Here is a 15,060-nt window from a genome sequence, read left to right on the forward strand (position 1 = left end):
TCAGTTCATACATTTCTTGACCAGAGCAGTTGTACAGGCACAGCTTTAGTGCCAGTGTGCAGCTCTGCTTGCCCCATACATTTATCATTGAAAACTCAAGGACTAAGGAGTTATTTACTTCACATCAGTTGTTTGGTGTTTTTTTTCTCCATTCATTTTATTTTTCCTTTGGAAATGTCAGCTGGAATTTGGTATGTAAGGGTTTAGGTATCTGAAGGGAGGCCACAGCACTGAGCACAGATCAGATTGCTTTTCCTTAGTAAACTACCCCCTTTGCATTCCAGCCTGACAAAGTTTTGTTGCAGTTACTCAGTACATAGATAACTAAGTGCTTTAAAAACTAATTAAAATATATGATGTTTAACTGTTGGCTTATGTCATTTGTTTATGATGGTAGACAGCAGGGAAGCAGGATCATCTATTATAATTATCAGCAGAATATTTCTTTTCATCTCTTCCTAGCCTAGAAATAATGTCCAGGCACTGACTTGGTGCTTGTAAACATCCTTGCTTCCAATAAAATTTCTTCCTCCACCTTTCCATTGCCTTATCTTTCAATTCACCCTGAATCTACCTTAAAACAATACATTCCAGTTTCCCTTTTTTTTCATACTTGAAACTTTCTGTTGGAATTGTTTCAGGCCAGCAAGCTTGCTGCCCTGGTCTCAGTATGCAGAAGTGTGTTCCCATTAATCAAAGGAAACATTGAGTAAAGTGGTACAATCCACATTCTCATTTTGGAAAATTAAAAGGCGGTATCATTATTAAAAGGCAGTTCTGCTAAATGTTTTCTGATGGAGGGAGAATTGGGACACACTATGCTGTCCAATGACTTTGCCAAAGATATGACACCAAGAGACACAATAAATGAATATATAAATAGTAATTGGTCTGAAAGGGGTAGTCATAAATCACACAGTGAGTTGCAGGAGGTTTTTTTCTTCATACTTTCTTGATACTTGAAATTTGATCTATGTTGAATTAAAAGAAAACCAGGTTTTCTCTTTTGGTTGTGTTGAAACGATACAGAAATCTGAAACAGCTTCCCTGAAGCAGAATCCTATGCAAAATACAAAGCTCTGCAGCAAACATTAGACCAAGGTTTGCAAAAGAAGGGGTTTATTGAAGAGTACAAACCAGCAATTTGTTGGAGTAAGAGGTTATTAATCATACTACACTTAGGGTTAGCAAAGCTCTGGCCTTGAATCAGCAACGCACTACAAAAAATTGAATCACTCTGGTAGGAACAAATAAGTTGCTCTGTGAAGTTCTGCAATGGATCTCAAAAGACTTTTTCCCTTGCAAATCAGCCCTGGTTGTAAAGAAAAATGATCCTTGTGTTTGTTGTGATCATTTATCAGCAGAATTTGACCCATTTCATGCTGTCTGTAGATATTTTCCCAGGGTTCATCCACAGTGCTCATGTGGAGAGATTACCTACAGATCCCCACTTCCCTTTCTTCCCTGAACAGCATCTGTCTTAATATATACACAGCCCTGGAAGCAGAACTGCTGAAAACTTGGAACCCGAATACTTTGCAGGACAGCTGAGTGACTGGCCTTATCAAAAGGTGTTTCTTTCTAAGAGGTGGAGTGCTGCAGATGTGCCCCTGTAGAACTGATCCTCCTCTGGTTTACAGCATTCATACAGCATTCATAGGGCACTTTGAAGCCTGGGTCCAGAAATCCTCTAGCCACCCCTCTGTCATCTTCCAGGGGCCTCTCCATGATGAAGTTTCTGCTGTGCCTATAGCTGTGGTATGTAGGTTGGCATCACTAGCTGCAATTCCCTGTAATAACATCAGGAAGTAGACTCTTGATAAGATTTGGGAACAGGGACTGGCTCAATTATACAGCTATATGACCTTATTTTATTTACTTTGGTTTCACAGTCTGCCTCTTGTCCTGCTGCTTGTTTGTCACACTCCCTTGTGCTCTGGTTTAGATCAAAAAAGCTCTATTTCTGTTTGTATAGCTTAGGATATATAGACATCCTAGGAAAACAGCCTGGGGCCTTGAAAAACACAAATTTGCCTGGGGAAGGACAGTTTTGGAAAGGCAGGGGAGAAAAGAGAACCTTGTCAATAAGGACTGATAGTTTTAACCTAAAAGAGGGTTGATTTAGATTAGGTGTAAGGAAGATTTTTTTTTACCATGAGGATGGAACTGATTTTCCAGAGAAGCTGTGGCTGCCCTATCCCTGAAATCAGTCAAGTTGGACAGCTCTTGGAGCAACATGGTCTAGTGGAAGATGCCCCTGCCCATGGAAGGGGATTAGACTAGATGAACTCAAAACATTCAAGATGAACTCAAAACACTCAAGATGCTCAGGCAGCCCATCATATTCTATTGATGCACTTTGTGGTTTCAAACTCATTGTCATCAGACACAGCAACTTCCTCAGCAGCAGCCAAGAAGCTAACCTGACTCCCAGGCTGGCTGCTGCCAGGCAGAGATTTTGGGGCTCAGAGGCAGGAATAGAAGACATTGGAATATAGAAGTTAGCTGAGGATGTTTCTTTAATATAGCCTGCAGGTCAGACATCACCTGCTAGTAAATAGGTAATAAAATCACTAACATTGTCAGCTTCCTCCTGTTTATTCCCTTATTCTGTATTCTGAGTCTCTTTGTTCCTCAGAACAAATGACCTGGTTGGAAAGGCACAAGCCACAGCCAGCTCTCCCTGCTGATTTCTGCTTCCTGTGCAAGTCTGTGGAATTGGTGCCTCAGGCCATCCTGCTACCTGCAGGACTGCAGGTAAATCACTGCTGCCATCAGGGAACTCCCAGCCAACCTTGCTGTGTCTCGTCTCCTGCATATCTGTGTGGCTGACCTGGTCCCCAGCCAGGGATCACTCTCCAACTGGGAATTTGGCTTTCTAGCAGCAGTCTGCTCTCTTTGTCAGAGCAAGTAGTCAGGTACATTTTCCTTTTTCTTCATTTTTTCTCCTGTATTTTGTTTGGTTTATCCACCTTGCTAAATCTGGTTAAAAGGCAGCTGTCAGAAGATTGATCCAATAAATTTCATGTTGTACCTGCAGTAAGCAAAGTTTTTCTGCCCATTATTCATCCAGCTCCTGAAGTTTGGACAGATAGTTTGTATTAATAAAATATATGCTAATATCAAAATATTTTTTCAAGCCAGATCTATTAATTACTTTTTCCATTATCTGCCTGCCTCTACACATGAATAAATGAAAAGAAGCAGAGAAGACAGAGACATGACAAGATCTGTTATGTAAATCACTCTGTACATCCTGAACTATCTTCTGGGGCAGTGCTAATTAATTTATGACAGGTCACCCAATAGTTATTAATAAGTTATCAAATTGACATAAAATACAATACCTGACTCACAAATTGAACCAGCAAGTTTGGCAAAATGGGCCAAAAATCATGGCAAATTTCAAGCTCTATGTTGACAAAATTGCATTTTGCTCTGTGTGTGAGTAGATGTTGAATCCCTTTGCAGTAGCTGGGAAAGTTTCATCATTGCATTGCTTCACTGCACAGTCCATTTCCTCATCTGAAGAGAGGGAGGAGCCTCTTTGTACCCTCCACTTGTGTGTCCCACAGATATCAGAGATCCCAGTTTGCTCTGGGACATCCCAGTGACATTTTTCACCTTCAGGATTTGACTAAATGCTTGAGTCTGACTTTGGGTACACTGAGTTTTCCAGAGGCATGAGCACAGATCTGAAAATCTCACTATCATGTGTCTCTGCTAATTATTGAAATCTCTGCTATGTAATTATTGAAATTAAATTGACAGAGAGTAGGGCTAAATTAGATAGTAGGAAGAAATTCTACCCTCTGGGGGTGGTGAGGCCCTGCCACAGGTTGCCCAGAGAAACTGTGGATTACCCATCCCTGGAAAAATTCAAAGCCAGGTTGCATGGGGCTTGCAGAAATTTGGGATACTGGAAAGTGTCTCCATCCATAGCAGGGGGTTGGAACAAGATGAGCTTGGTCCCTTCCCATCCAAATCATTCCATAATTCTATGAAAATGCATTTCCCCTTTGCCAGTGAAGAACAGCTTCATAGATATGTGGCCTCAATGTATCTTAGGTCCAGATTATTTCTCTCCATGTTTTCTGCAGCCTTTGTATTTCCTCTCATTATGTTAATGGGTGTCCATGTGCTGTGGACTCTACTTGCCTTTGCTTGAATTTTGCATTGAGCTTTCAATTAGAGGGATTCAAACTGATTATTCTGGCAGCACTTCCCCCTCCAGAAATCCAACCCTTATTGCACATCAATTTTTAAAAAGGTGTTACTGATACTCAAGGAGCTGTCAGATGTCTGCTGTGCCTAAGGATAAGGGAAGAAACTCACCTGGAATTAGGCTAAAACTGCTTCCCATAAGTCACATGTCCATGGAATGGCAGGGGATGGCACACCCCTGCTGGAAGACCTGTCTTTATCCTTTAACCTGAAAACTGAGAATTTGATGAGAAAGAAGAAGGTAGCATATGACTCAATTCACACACAGGGAATATTTTGGTGAGAATTTTGGTTTTTTATGCATTAATATTGGGTGTTTCTCACATCCCCAACTATGAATCATTTGAAGTTTGCTAGTCCTCCTGCCTTTCATTAGTTGAGGACATTTGCTTCATTTTCCATCCATTTTTCTTCCTTTTGTCACCTCAGCTTTGCTGCCTTCAAGGAAATAATACATTCCAGAGGCTGCCTTGCCCATAGAAAGTGTCCAGGATTATTTAGCTCTGGTGCTGTTCATCTCCTGACATTGCAGCCTGAAACTCAGCCCCTATCTATCTGTAATCCAACCTACTTTTCCTAAGCAGGAGTTAACTCTTTATTTGTCAAGGGAATTATGCCTTATCTGCTGCAGTATCAGTCACACAGAAATTTCCTCCTTTGAGCCCCATCCTGCTTCCTCAGTGGTGCAGGAAAGACATGCTGTCAGTTCAGCCCTGTTTCTTCTCAAAGGAATTACAGGATCCTGGAATGGTTTGGGTTGGAAGGACCTTAGAGATCACTTTTTCCAACCCTCTGCCTTGGGCAGAGACACCTCCCACTAGACTCAAAGCCCTGCCCAACCTGGCTAAGTTCAGTTTAGCTGAGCTCAGCTAAGCTTTCTAACCACAGCTGCCTAAAAATTTTTGGAGCCTTTTGATTCACTATACATCATTTTGATTAATGCCATTGTTATTCCAAGCTGTGATTGTACAGATTTGTATTAGGTTTTGGTGTGGTTCAGCTATTCGTGTTACTGATGCAGCAATATTTCAAATGCTGGTTTTGACACTCAAGCAACTATTTGCATGTAAGATTTTGAATTCTCCATTTCAAACATACCTGAGAAATAATTAGGTAAAGGTAAATCAGCCTAGAGATGGCTGAAGAGGTACTGAAGTTGCAGGATGGCATGGGCTCATGTCTATGTCCTTGTGATCCTCCAGCTTCCCTGAAATCACCCTCTACCACTTTGAAGGAGTTGCAAGTGCTGCATGGCTGGGCAAGTGTTGCAGTGGTGGTACATGGCTGGGCTCACTCAGTTAAAAGACCCTGACTGTGGATGGCAAAGGCTGCCAACAGCACATTTTGCAGATGCCTGCTGGCTCTGGAGCTTGTTCCCAGCCCCAGTGGTGTGAAACAGCCCAAACATTACCGACCCTTCCAGCCTGATGTAAAAAACCATCTGCATGCAACAGCTTTGGAGGAGACCTGATGGCATGGGATTGGGAGCTGGGTGGAAGGGGCTTGATTCTGCCACTTGATTTATTGGCTGGTCATATTAATTAACTTTCTTGTGAGGGAGGATCATTATGTTGCCAGGTGTTTATTCCAATTGGACAGTGAATCTAGCTAATTTCCAGGGCAGGCACCCAGAGCTTGAGAATAATCTTTTGTGAAAACAAAACAAAAACGTGATGTAAAAAACAACACAAAATGGCTTAGAAGGAAACCTCTTCAGCTACTGGGGAGAAATGGGAAAGGAATTTAGGGCAGGTTGGGGTTGTGGACCCAGCAGCACAGCCTGGAGCAGAGGTAGGACCTCAAAGCACAGGTAGGACTTGTCTCAGGGCTGTGTCCAGAGAGGATGCTCATCTCTGCTTCCCAAGAGAGGAGTTGAGTCATTCCCCTGGCAGGGAGGGGAGTGAAGCAGAGACAGAAGCAGCGGGATGGGATGGGATGGGATGGGATGGGATGGGATGGGATGGGATGGGATGGGATGGGATGGGATGGGATGGGATGGGATGGGATGGGATGGGATGGGATGGGATCACTACTCAGTTCCTGCTGCCCTGCTGGCCAGCACCAGCCCAAGCCCTGTGTATACCCCAGACTGGGATGACAAAATCCCAGATTTTGTTATCAGCTCTTTCAACCCTGCCTCTGCCTGGCCTATTTTAGCATCTCCTCTTCATGCACCTGTTCTTCTCAGGCAAGCAGAGTGGGGTGGGGACAACTTCTGATGGCCAGCACAAGAAGAATTTGCATTACCTGCATCACCCACCTTGGGACCTGCTTGTTCCCTCATCTGGAGTCCTTAGTGGCAGGACTTAGAGTTCTATTTATTTTTGCTATTATCCTCACAGGTTATAGGCACTGCCTTTTTTTCCTTCTCATGTTGCTAATGCAATTGTTAAAATTTTGAAGGCTGCTGGGCACATTGGAGGGATGTGTCCTTGGTCTCTTAGGAAAAGATAACTTTCCTCCAGGTTTTTTAGCAACAATGCCATAAATTATTACTCCGACATAGAATTTAATTGCACAGTTAAATACATCATTTACAAGGCTTTTAGCATGCCCTGCTAAATTCTCCACTTTTTCATCTAATCTCTGTAGGCCCTTGTTACATTTGCAGAGACCTGTATGGGTTTCATTCCTGTTAAACATGTCAGTAAATCACAGCAGGAAAAAACCCTGACACATTTCCCTAGGAATTTTCTCTGCAGCCTGAGCTCCCGACCCTGCGGCTTCCCGTTCAATAGGTCAGCCCAGACCCCATTTGTCATTGCTCTTTAATTACTGTGGAACCTCTAATCCAGGCCACAAATTCCTCCCTGCTCATACTTCTTTTTACTTCAGAATGCGTATCTAATAGCAACCAAGGACTTTTTCCTATTTTCTCACTTGGAATCTGTTTTGGGAGCTTGGAATTGCTATCTTACTGAATCAGTAACATCTGTGACTTCGGGGCAGCTTGAGTGGGAATAGTTAGAGGGTTAGACAGATTTCCTGCATTTTAGGGCTCCTTTCCTCTGAAGAGGCTGCTTTGGGGCAATTCAGTTCAATTTAATGCCACTTCTTCCCTTTTTTCTTCCCATTTAATATTTGTTGCTTAACCCCATCTCTGCTTCCTCTTTCTTCCTCTCTGCCATCCCTCCAAGTTGTTTGGGTTTTTCAGAAGTAAAAATTATTTAAAGAACCTCGCCAATATTTTGAAAAGTTTCAGTTTCAAATACATGAAAAGTCAGAAGGGATTCCTAGAACTGTACTGCAGCTTGCAGGTATGGCTTTGATTTTCCTTTTGGCAGGCTTTTGCCATTCCCTCTTTCATTGCCCTTCCAAGAATCACTGCTGGGTGCCTAAAGACCTGTATGCTTCTTACACTTGGCAGGAGCAGATAACAGGAATGCTACAGTTTGGGCTTTGAAAGATTAAAAGCAACATTTATTCCTTACAGTACTTTCGAAGTTCCTCAAGTTAATTTAAAATGCATTTTTAAGAATGTTTAACTACTAATACTGGATTTTTTAAATTTTTTTTTTTTTTTTTTTTTTTTTTTTTAATTCTGCACATGCCATCCCTGTTATTTAAACCAAATAAGAGGTGGATTAAAGTCAGTGCAATTCTTTAAAGCCTATTAACTACTTTGAACAGCCCTTGGAATGGGTACCCCATGCCTCTGTGACTGGTCTCTTTATGATATCTTTGTAAAAGTTTTGGCAAGGAATGACCACACTTGGTGAGTGAGTTTCCATTTCTCAGAAACTTTTTGCTTCTGATAACCAACCTCATTGCTAGTCGAGTACACAACACAAGTGTCCCTTCCCTGCCTGGTGGAGCAGCTGATATATTATTCATACAACTAATGAGGATTTTGAATTTCCAGACAAACTGTGATGGCATTTTTAAAGGCTTGCATCACTTCAGCAACATTTTCCCCACACCTGAATGCTTCAGGCACTCAGGTGTTTTAATCACCAAGGCAGAATTTTGCCCCCTTCTCTCCCTCCAAGTGCTTTGTTCCCCACAGAAATCCTGTGGCTATTTTGTCTGTTTGTCTGCATGAGGATTTTCTGTGCTAATAAACATGAGGGGAAAGGGGAATCCGAGAGGGCTGAATTAATTACCAAAAGGGATCACATAACTTGACTTATATTAATTTTGAAATGACAAGACACAGGTGCACTTCAAGTGATGTTTCAGTGGATGTTAGCATTTAAGGTCCCTTCATTTTTTTTTCCTTCCTATGGATCTTACTTTAGCTGGAGCATATCAGAAAAAAAATATATCAGAGTAAGGAATCTCCAGCTGAAGCAGAGTTCCATGATGTGAAAGGGCTGATTATGTTTATATTATGTGTTCTCCTGTGAAAGAACCAAGCCCCCCAGCTAGTAGGGGAAGAAAGGTCACTGAAACTGAAGAAACAACTGACTCAGTGTCTTAATTCTGAAGGAAATGAGCCCTTTGGAGATGAGAGGGACTTTCTGATCTACTTCAGGGCAAGGCATGCAACTATGAAAATAAGCTTTTCCTGTTATGTTGAAGAATAAAGCAGCAAATCAGAAAGACTGGAGATTGGAAGTAAAGAAATATTTACACTGATTTTTTTTTTTTTTTTAACTTTAAATGCGCCACATGTGATTGGCAAAGTTGTATCATTCTCCCAGATTATCATCCGCAGCATCCTTAAGAAGAATTTGAGAAAGATTAACAATAAATTAATTCTGTCTTGCATGTGGCAGCCAGATTTCCATGTCTGGACTGAAAAGTGCCTTCCCATTGCTGGCCAGCCTGGTGGCACTGGATCCTGAGATTCTCACATCTCCTTCTGCACCCACCACACACAAATATTTGAATGTGGAGGAGGTGATAGAAGCACCACTGTCCAAAAGCCCTGTACAGGGGCTTTGGTATGTGTCTATTGCACTTCAAATGAGGAGCTGAGCCTGTATTTGAGCCCTAACTCACCTTCAGTACACACTTTGTGGAGCTGAACTTGCAGGGGCTTTTGCTGAACGTGAGAATTAGAAACTCACATCACTGCTGGTCCCTGTTCCAGGGAATGTCCTGGAATGTCCCAAGAAGGACACTTCTTCTGTCCTGCTCACCCTGACAGGTGTATCTCAAGAGCACAAAAATCTTTCCTATATATGTCACCACAAGGGACAGTGTGACCTGTGGGCAGCAGGAAGGGAGGGATGTTTGCAGAACAGTGTGGATTTCTACTGCTGAAGTACAGATGGCAAATTGAATTTGGCTCTAAACAGATAAAAATGGTCTTAAACACAGCTTGTTCCCTTCCATGGCATCATAGTGGACCCAGTCTTTGTGGTCATGGATAAGGACAAGGAGTGTATGGCCAGTTTTTACCACAGGTCATGTTGGTGAAGGCACTGATCACTCTCGAGGGCTGCCAAGGGTTTAGAGATGTGCTGAGAAATCAAAATCTTCATTTAAACTGCAACAGCATTATGAAGTGTAGCTCTATAAATTTTTACAGATTGTTGGTCACCTAAATAGATAGACTTGAGAGATTTGGTGCTTCTGTTGTCATCCAGTTACTCTTGGACAAGAGTTTTGCTCTGAAAAAAACCCAAATGGAGCAACTACATCTACTCCACCATAGCAATAGGCACAGCACACACTGACTGCAACTCTTACAACAAAAGTGACCATTTTGGAAAAGCAAATCACCCTGGAAGTTGATCAGAAATGCAACAGAGGATGCTTTTTGATGGCTTTAGGGGGAATATTAAGATTTATTCCTGTAAAGACTTACTCAGCATGTTGCACAAACTCCTCTTAGTGTGCTAATAAGTCAATGTGTTACTGAATGCTTTGCCATTATAATTACAGCCACATGTTGTCCTTTTTACAAATAGGTCTGGCTTAATTGCATCATTTTTCAGCAGGATTTATGTGGTCCTGCTTAATCTAAAATTAGTACATGCACAAATGAAGTGCAAACTATTTTCCATCACTGAACTGTGAAATGTTTTCCAGAATAGAGATACACCAACATGTTCCTAAAAAATGCAATAAACAGTCAGGCAACTTTTTGATTTGTGTGTGAGTCTGCACCTATACAATTTTGTTAAAAGTAAGGGATAACACACTAAAATATACATTAACTACAAAATGACAAAAAAAGTCAGCTAAATGGTCTAAATCAAGTAGTTTTTTTGATTATCACTGATAAAACAAGGGATGGGGGAAATCATAAATCTGTCTTGATATTGCTAGCTCTCTGCATTTATTAAATACAGTAAGAGCTAATGTGTTTTATACACTACATCAATCATGTAAATATATCACATTTATAAGATGCTCTATAGTCCAAGATTGTGTTGGCCTAAATTCTAAGTTACTTTCACTAATAATCCATATTGCCTATGTAGCTCTGAGGGCCTAAGAATATGTACAGGGCATAGGGGGTGTAGGAGTTTGGAGTATCTGAATCTAGGCCAGATATCACAGTTGCCATCCCTTCATACTGATTGGAAGTTTGGAACATGTATGATTTCCAAGAATGTTAGATATTAAAATATAAATGCATGGCCAAATCCTTACTAGATGCAAAAGCCTAATGCTGGAAACAGATTAAATCCTCTTTCAGTTTGTATCTCATAGGAAAAAGTTACTTTGACTTCAGCAGAGTGGAGATCTTGCCATCCAGAATGAAGATTTACTTCCTGCTGTGAGGAAGTCTGCTGAATTTTAGTGAGTAAATCAGAAAGCCAAGAGAGATTCTGGTATTGCTTAAGAAGTAATGTAGAAGTTCTAAGCTTTTTTCTTCCTCTAAACATAGGCAACTTCTCTCAATTTCTTGATAGATAAGTGCAGTTTTGTGTGAAACATAGTTTAGGCAGAAAGTAAGAGAAAAGCTCTATTACTGAAACTACTTGAATATTATAAACAGCCCTTGGTTCAAATTTTATGTTAGCGATTTTTACTCCTTTAAAGTATTTCTCTTTGTGTGTCTCAGTGGGCCCAAATTCCAAACACTTGCTTAAAACAGGACACCTAATGGCCTGTACAATGTGCTTTCAGCCATGAGAAATGCTCATGGCTAGGGTAGGAATAGGTTAACACACTTCCAAACAGTAGCTTGCAGGTCACTGCCATTTCTCTCTACCTCATCATGTCACCACAGTAATTCACACTCTGAAACCTTAAGGCTATACTGCAAATGTGCTGCAGACAGAGTCTTCAGCTGAGCTGTCTGAATTAAGGCTGATCCTGAATGAGCAGAGTGATCCCTGGTGCTCCTTGCCATCCACAAGACACCTGTCTGGTTCTGTGCTTGGCTTAAAGTGAGGATTCTGGTGTGCATTATCCCAAAGCTAAGACAGCTGATAAACCAGTAGTGGATGTCTGGATCCATAATTCCTGGCAGCCCTCTAATCCAGATCCTTGGAGATAACAACACAGATGTGTTCAAAATAGGGCCCCTGGTCTTTCCAGTGGTTCATGACTGTACTGGTGTTTGAATCAGAGCACCCACCCTGACATTCTCCCTGCTGCTTCCATTCACAACTTCTGCTTTTCCTAAGAATGCCTATTTTGTAAATTAATGGCAAATGCTCAGGGTGAGAAATTTGCTGCCCATTGTAAATCAGGAGTTGAGCATTTGCCTGGTATTTCTCACACAGACTTTTCCAAAAGCATTTTTATGAAAACATTTAAGCACCAATAGTTTTGCTTGGTAAGAGCAAAGTGTGATGCAGGAGTAGGATGCAGGTGTTACAATCAATTTGGAAAAATCATACATGAAAAAGGAGGCACAGAGGAATTTTAGAGAGCATTTTCCTAAGGAGATGTGTCATCCTCCATGGATGTGACTCCACTCTCTGTGAACCAGGCTTGCCATAAAGCCCTTTCTGGTGCAAAGGAGATTTGAATCACTTTAGCTTCTTGTGCAGGACACATGGATCTTGCATAGAGCAGGAAACTGACTTTGGAGTTGGGTCTTCCAAAATAATGGTCTACTAAACAAAAGCAAGGGAAGAAGAGTACTCTTACATCTGCTGTGTAAGTACAGAATTTACAAGATTCTCTAATTTTTGGTTACTCCCACAAGGGAATAAGCATTTTTGGTACTGAGTGTATGGTTTTCAACACCTTCAGGTAAAGATCTTCTGCCTGCTCCAATGTTATTGCAGAGTATTTCTATGGAGTGTGCTACTCAGCCTGCAGGAGGGGACCTACCTCCATCTGCTGAACATTTCTCAGGTGAGATACTGACCTGCACTGATCCAACCCTTCAACACCTCTGAGCTGCTCAGCTGTGCCCACTGGGCTGCTGAGGGACACCGAGCAAGATGAGCCCACAACAGCTTGGAGGAAACTGGGTGGCTTTTTTATAGACTTTAAAATGAAATAGGAATCCAAACTCCTTCTGATAGTGGTAAAGCTGGAAGCAATTCCAAGCCTTTCCTGAGCAGAAAGGCTGCTTTTGACTGTTACTCCCAGAAATGAGCACTGAACACTTCAACCACACTAAAGGAGACACCTGGACTCAGAAGATTGAAGCTCTGTCAGTTTTCTCACGTTGGATATTCTGGTATTTCTGGTGTACTCTGCATATGTAGAAGCAGCAGAATTTTTCTTGGGGAACAGAGGCATCAGCAGGGAGAGGGGACAGATGGTGAACGTTATAGAGACCAAACTGCAGCTCGATCTTCTCAGAGAGAACAGGTCCTGCAAGGTAGGAAAAGTGGTGTTAAATGAGACAGTGACACAGAAAGCTGGAAAATGAATGGCTCGAGTAGGGGACTGTTCTGATGCTGAGAAGAAAGAGGTGGTCTGAGGATAACACCCTGGGTATGGAAAATTGGTGTGGGGGGAACTGCTGTCAGAGGAGCTGGTGCAGAAATCATCACCTGCTTTGGTGGCTTAATAAGTCAGTTTAAACAAAAGTGTGCTGCTTATTTAGGTGAATTACACATCTTCCACAGGGAAAGTGTTTTCCCAACCCACCCTGCTACAGACATCATTCACTGAACTGGGAGTTCATAAACCTTTCAAAAACTTCTGTTTGATTTTCAGGCTTTATTATCATACATCATGATGGTTTTATTTAACATGTTATTGTTCCTGGTGTAATTTTTCTTGCAATTAGAAAAGATAATAGCTTAAATGATAGCTACAATTCTGAGTTTATTGTGTTTCAGAAAATTTACATTTATATTTTTCCTTAAAATTTTGCAATTAAATTTTAAAAAAAAACATAATCCAGGGGCATGTTTCTATAGCACCAACTCCTGCAGGCTGTCTGTTGGATGTCTGAGCTGAGGATGAGCTTGAAAAAGATACTTATATGCTATTGGAACATAAATTAATCCCCAAATTCTCCATGTCAAATTCACTATATCCTTTTTTATCTTTTCAGAATAAGGGAAGATATCAGTTAAATTGTCACAAATAAGCCCCAAACTGTTGTGAAAGAGCATCTGATTTCCTAAATTAATCTGAAAGGTATGTTTTCAGATTTCAGAACCCTCTCCTTAACCTCAGTTCCACAAATAACTTTATGCTGAGATGAAGTGGAGACAAACACACAATAGAACTTTCTAACCAGAACTGTTGAGGGGTGTGTGCTATATCCTCTCATAGCAACCATAGGCCCCAGCTCAGCTTTGGAGGCTGAATGGATCCAATGCCACTGTTTCCATGGTTGCACAGGGTCTCATGTACTCAATAAGATTAATATTCCAGTCCTTAATAGAATAACTTGTGCAAAGGCAATTTTTTCCCTTTTTATTTCCTGCCTTAAATTATTGCTTTCTTAATGACTGAATAAAGTTACAGCATAAAAGCTATTCTACTGAAGCTTAAAAGGTTGTTGAGATTGTCATAGCATGAGCTCAAACCTGCAGTACTTATGTAAGCAAAATTTCAGGTGCCTCCTGTTAGATTTGGGTGGCAAAATAATGAAAGTTTTTCTCTTTACCAGTCTGTTAGTATTTATCTTAACAAAAGGTTTGATTGCCACTAAGAAGTTAAGAATACTGACAATGGCTGACCAGTTTTTGGAAGAAAATACTGTGAGTCTGAGAACTTAGAGGTGGTAATTCAGCTGTGATAACGTGACTTAAAATTTAAGGGAGATCTCTCTTTTGTGTTTCAATACTGAGTTGGAGATGATTATTGTCCTTGCCTTTTTCACTTCCTAAGGTTTTCCAAAGCTCACCTCTGTTGGAAGTTGTCCACTACCTCATATTTTATATCTTTCTGAAAAATCTCAGTTGTTAATTAATTGCTGTGGTAACTCTTATGAGAAGATAACTTCATTACCATACCTCAGCCAAGTATCAAAGAAAACTTCTTGACAAATATTGATGTCCTTGGGGGACTCCAGCTGACTGGGACTTCCCTACACCTCAAAACCCCAAGTGCTTGGGCTGTGTGAATGATTCCTTTAAAGGTGACAATAATTTGCAGGTGCTGTCCCAGTTCTGGGACAGGCCATGGCTGAATGAGGGGTTGGGGTATGGAGAACACTTGCTGTGAGCATCATGGAGATATCTATTTGATTTATAGGAGAAATAAATGTTCTGGCATATTTTTTGATGTTTCAAATGGGATATCCAGCCCTACTCAAGCATGGAGTGTAAGTATCTAAGTACCACAGAATAAAAGATGCAGAAGTCTAAAGAAAGCTCTTCAGAAAGAGAACAGAAGGCTCCAAGAAATTGTCCAAATGAGTTCAACTTTGATATTTATAATGGTTAGTTGCTACTGAGGTATAATCAGTGCTGACTTCTGGCCTCTGCTCTACAACTTCTGAGTAAAGAATATCTGAGAGAGCACGTAGAGTTCTCTAAAACTTCCAGTGATTTATCTGAAGTGTTTATTATC

The sequence above is a fragment of the Erithacus rubecula genome (genome assembly GCF_903797595.1).
Source record: "Erithacus rubecula genome assembly, chromosome: 10".
Lineage (NCBI taxonomy): Eukaryota > Metazoa > Chordata > Aves > Passeriformes > Muscicapidae > Erithacus > Erithacus rubecula.